Below are 5335 nucleotides of genomic sequence, written 5' to 3'. Positions count from 1 at the left end.
AATAATAATAATAATAATAATAATAATAATAATAATAATAATAATAATAATAATAATGATCAACCTAATCAACTTGAGAGTTTCTTTCGAGACAAAAATGAAAAATGGAACCTCAGTTTTCAGTGTGTCAAATTGCTTTAAGTTGTTCAGGTTATAATAATAAAGGTTTTTTTTTTTTTTTAAAGACATAAAACATCAGAATCCTTCTGTCTGTTTTCTAGTACGTCTCTCAACTTTTTCTTTTTTAAATTAAATAATTCTGTCTAGACTAGAAGAGAACTGTTACTGTGATGCGGAAAATATCTCTTCATAAGATGGTTATTTGGCTGAACATAAAAAAAAAACCCAGAATATCTTCAGGATACATGAAGACATATTAATGAGATAATAACTTATTAGGAGGACTGATCAAATTGAAGAAAAACTAACTTCATTTATTAATATCTAAATTATTGAGTAGGCCTCAAGTTAGATGTCTTCAAACATTTGATGTCATCTTATCAATAGATTGTTTATCTTGAGGATAATTTATCTTTAAAATGCTATTGAACAAAGGTTTATTCACACTAAACCAAGATCTAAATTTTAACTGTTTTGATCTTCATTTGTTTATGTGATTATCTGAGGTACTATATGAAATAGACCTGCAGCCTATACTGTACATGTAGTGATGTGGAACAAACAGAACAAAAGGTGAGTAAAATCAGCTTCAAGCATTTTATCACATTTTGTTTATGCTTGATGAGTGGTTGATCATTTTCCTATTTTCTTTTTGTCCAAATAACTGAAAGAAAAAGAAAATTAACAAATGAAAATAAACTAGGTGTCAAGTAAATTTATTTTCAAATTTTAAAAACTATTGCAATCAAGGAAAGATTTCTATCTCCCTTTGTTGCTTTCTTTATTGTTTCTTTCTCTCTTACTTCCTTTATTTCTTTTCTATAGGGCAGATTTTAAATGGACAGTTTTCTAAAGACAAACAAATAATGCTGAAATGTGTATGAATTCTGAAATTAAAATAAAATACAATTCAATAAATCTAGAACCTCTCTGTCTTATTTGTATGTATTTTTCATCATTTTAATGACATATTTTTTTCCGGAGGAAAACATCTTAAAACCAAACTTTTCCCACTTACTTTTAACTATTAGTTTTTATTTCTTGGCCTGCCGTGAAACCGTGAAACAAAAACGTACCTGACACGTGACCATTAAAAAGTCAAAACAAATTGCGGGTTTTCTGCATACCTATGTCCACAGATAGGACAGCCGCTTCAGGTGGCTCCAAAACAGAAGCCCGACGACCTCAAGACTGACAAAAAAACATTTAAAAAATGTTTCATGTTTTCCTTCCATTTTCGTTCCGGTTTGGGAGTTACAAACAAAAGGTAGAACCCGAGCTCTGTCTATGTTGTCCCAGGTAAACCGCTGGTCTCTACACGGAACAACAGCCATACAACCCCGCTCTGTTGCGTTCGTGTGCGGTCGGAAATCTGCATTTTAAGCTTGAGCGACTTTCGGGAAACGTGTGTGATGCAAGGCTATGAGTGAATGTTTGCGTCAATTGTAGGCGTTTTATATTTTAAGGTGAACCACCTGAGAAATTGAATGTTTAAAGTCAAGTTTATTTAAGGACCAAAGCAGCATAAAACCAGGATCCATGAAGACTCAAACCATTTTTACTTAAGAATGCAAATAAATTAAAACCTGAGATAAAACATTTTTAATTCTAAACAATACATTTATTTACAAAGACGATATACAATGATAAAAATAAAATAACTCGGGATTTTTAAAAATTATTATTTTTAAATTTGAGCAGAACTTGAATGCAGCCTGACTGAAGCTTCCCGCTGTTCCCACCTTCCTGTTCTGTCTCCGCATAAACATATTCGCCCTACGGGCTCGGGGTGCGGGGGGCAGAGGGGTGCATGGCTGAGAGGAGGTGTGGGGGTCGCTGTCGGTGAGGAAACGAGCTGATGTGCCCTGGAAGTAATCCTTTCACCCCTCTCCTCCCCTCCCTCACCTTCCCTCCGTTGACCCCCCTACCTACCCCCAAACCCGAAAATCATATGGCCCATATATGAGGCGGGAGAGACCACCTCTGCTAGAACACAGGGGACGGAAACACCATGTTGTTTTTAGTTAATAATAATAATAAGAAGAATAAGAATAATAAGAATAATACATTGTTGATATTATAATAAAATACAATAAAAAAATAACTATGAAGTCATAAATGATGTAAAAGTACCTTAAAACATCATACAACGCCTTTAAGCTAATTTTTAAAAGTAATAAAATTATAAAGTAAAATTGCTTGAATAAAAGAATTAAATTACAAAATTAACTACTACAAACGTATCTTCTTGTAAACTATACAGCTTACATGATTTCGTATAATTTATAATTTAGTTGCAGAGTGCCAGAAAATAATAAAGAAAACTAAAACTTTCAGTTGTATTTACTTAAATTTAACCGAGGCCTGTGTGTGGTTGGGGGGAAACGTTATAACAAATATGATGGATAAAAAAAACCCTAACTAACTAGTTTTGTTTTAACATGTTTTAGCAGTCACGTTTTAACAGTTTTGTTAGAAAAGCCTTTAAGAAGACATTAATTAGGTAATATATCTGAGAATAATAAATTATTAGAATCCCCTCCAAAAAACAAACAAACAAAAACAAAAACAAAACAAAAAAACACACACAATCATCTTAAGGCCCCAAAAATCTAAATGTCTGTTTAAATATTTTGGAAGTTGCTTGCTTTTGGGTTTGTGTACTTTTTTTGTATTAATTTTCTCATAAGAAACGAGTAACAATAATAATAAAAATAAAAATATTTTGAAACATAAAATTCTTATTGAAAACATAGGCTGTTTTCTCTCTCTTTAGTGACCTTCTGTAACATCCCAAATTTGTTTTCAGGTCAAAGCAAATGTAAACTAAAGACGAATCGGTTTGGACATGGAAAAGTGTTATATTTATTTTCATTTTCAAATGTTTTTTTTTAAGTCATTCTTTATTGAACAAAGATTTACAAAACAAACAGGTTTTGAAAATGTGAAATGTTCATCCCTACCATACATGAGCAGTGAAGTCACAGGGTGAACCTTTGTTAATGCAAGTTAAATTATAGAAGGTGTCAAAAATATGGGCCAGTTTTTTGTTTGTGTTTTTCACTAGTTTTACTTTATTTTTTTTTTATCTAAAAAGCAAATCAAACTTTTTAAAATACACGAATTTTAATTTATTATTCTGTGGATAGAAAATCGTAAATCTGTAAACCAGAGATTGGCTAAGCGACCAGGCTAATTGCTATTAGCAAAACGATCTAATAAGCACACATTTCTCTATATTTTACATGTTCAGGCTCTACAGGAATGTGCTCATTGACATATGTTGTGTATTACTAAGTTTGCGACTAATGAAATGATTCTTTCTCCGAAAATCATTGCAAAGAAGCCTGTTTATCACTGCAGCAATAACTATGTGTTAAATGAGCGGGAGCCATTTTGAATTTTTCGCGTTGGGATTGGTGACTTTACGGTTTCTATGTTTCAACATTAGGGTGTTATAGTCGTTTTTTTCCAACTTAGAATTTGAAATATCTTCTCCTGAAAGCAATTGAGACCAATCAATTATTAAAAAAATATCAATAACTTTCAATATTAGAAAAATATTAGAAAAAAAAAATAAAGAAACAAAAGTATTGTTGTTGAGCAGAAGAGAAGGTGCAGGCTTGTGGAAGAAGCTCAGCTGCAGGTGTTTAAACTGGGTCACAAATTGCAGCGGGGAGGACTGGCAGCTGAAAACACCAGTAAATACATGCTGCTGTGACTGGTTCCAAAAAAANGGACTGGCAGCTGAAAACACCAGTAAATACATGCCATTTCACCTGGTTCAAAAAAAAAAAAAAAAAAAAAGTTTGTGAAAGTGGCCTGACGTCACACTCTCACAATGCCGCCCCATAACTCCGCAGCAGCCTGAGAGGCAGAGCCAGGCATACTCTCGGGCCTCGGATACAGAGCAGACCCAGTAGCGGATAATAAAAGTCTCCGACGCGCGGATCAAACGGGACAAAACGGGAAGCGTGGGAGCGGTGAGACGTAGGAACCGCTGCGGCTGGACTGTACTCCGGACCGGAGGTGGAGCGTGGGTGGGAGGGGGGCAGAAATGGAAGCTGAAGCTCGCCGGGGCTCCATGTGAATTTGACTAATGCGGTGCTGGAAAGTTTTCGGTGAGTAAACTTGCTTCTTTCTCCCCCCTTTTTCTCCTTCTTCTGTAACGTATATGACCGTCTTCACGCGTGCACGTGCAGGCTTTGAGGCAACTTTCCGGGCTGGAGGTGAACTTGTGCTGACTGACGTGCAGGAGGACCCTTGCGGACGGCCCGCATGATCCGATTCCCTAAACACTCGTTTCGCAGTTTTTTTTTTCTTTCTTTTTTTGGCAGCTTAAAATCAGTCTGCTGAGTTTGATCAACTCTGACGCTGATTGTGTTCCACGAAACTACGGTGCAGTTGCACGTTTTGTTGAGAGTTTTTTTTTTATTTTTTATTTTTTGGGGTTGATTTCGGTGAGTCGGAACCAGTTTGGGAATAATTCTGAAGTGTGGCATGCCTGGCGCTGCAGAGGACAGGAGGAGGGGGGCGGACTGAACGTCCTGTTGTTTGTGTTGCTTTAGTCCAGAGGAGAAAACTTGGCTGAAAGTTGCACTCTGACTGAAGCGGCCCGCAACATGCATTCTTTGTTATATTCACATTTAATATTAATGCTATTGTCTCCAAAACGAACCGTTCGCGGTGGTTTGTGCCTCCTGATCGGATTTTTCGAAGAGAATTTTTCGCCTTGCAAGAGAGTAAACAACAAGCAGGAGCCTTCTTAAAAAAAAAAAAAAGATGGGGGTGGGGGGAGGAAGGGGTTGTTGGGTTCATAATGTGTGGACCCAGCTTGTGCACTTGTTACTGATAGCTGCTTTTGCCGCAGGGTTTGTTGCCACTTAAGTGTGAAAACGAGCAGAAAGAGTTGAAGTTTAAAGAAGCTGCTGTTCTGCGCTGCGCTGTTCCTCTCTGCGTGTTTTCCCCTCTCCCCAGTTTTGCTGCTAGGATGTTTTCTGTAGTTCATTAGAAGATTGCTGTTGTTCGTTTTCCTCATCGAGCCAAACAGCATGAACTCGCTCTGAACTTTGGGTTATTTAAGGTGTTTTCATGACATCAGCTGCATTCACACATCCTGGGATTGTACAGGAAAACAGAGACCTGCCCCTCACACACCCAAACGTGGATTGTTTTAACACTCTGTTGCTTTTTTAATTTCTCATTTGATTAGGTA

At 36.4% G+C, this 5335-nt stretch overlaps 1 protein-coding gene and 1 long non-coding RNA gene across 4 annotated transcripts in view; one reads left to right on the top strand and one right to left on the bottom strand.

Moving 5' to 3' along the window:
* The window catches only part of LOC107838378 (uncharacterized), a 16734-nt gene that overhangs the window by 5326 nt on the left and 6073 nt on the right, over nt 1–5335 (bottom strand). The gene's annotated exons all lie outside the window — the stretch shown is intronic.
* Nucleotides 3963–5335, top strand: part of plagl2 (pleiomorphic adenoma gene-like 2) — a 57988-nt gene continuing 56615 nt past the window's right edge. For all 3 annotated transcript variants that reach the window (XM_007569740.2, XM_007569739.2, XM_016680545.1), the window contains exon 1: nt 3963–4241. The gene's annotated coding sequence lies outside the window, so the exon portion shown is untranslated. The remainder of the gene's footprint in view (nt 4242–5335) is intronic.

This window comes from Poecilia formosa, unplaced genomic scaffold (genome assembly GCF_000485575.1).
Source record: "Poecilia formosa unplaced genomic scaffold, Poecilia_formosa-5.1.2 Scaffold245, whole genome shotgun sequence".
NCBI classification, from domain to species: domain Eukaryota; kingdom Metazoa; phylum Chordata; class Actinopteri; order Cyprinodontiformes; family Poeciliidae; genus Poecilia; species Poecilia formosa.
Note: the sequence above shows the minus strand (reverse complement) of the source record. Positions and strands in the feature narration are given on the sequence as shown.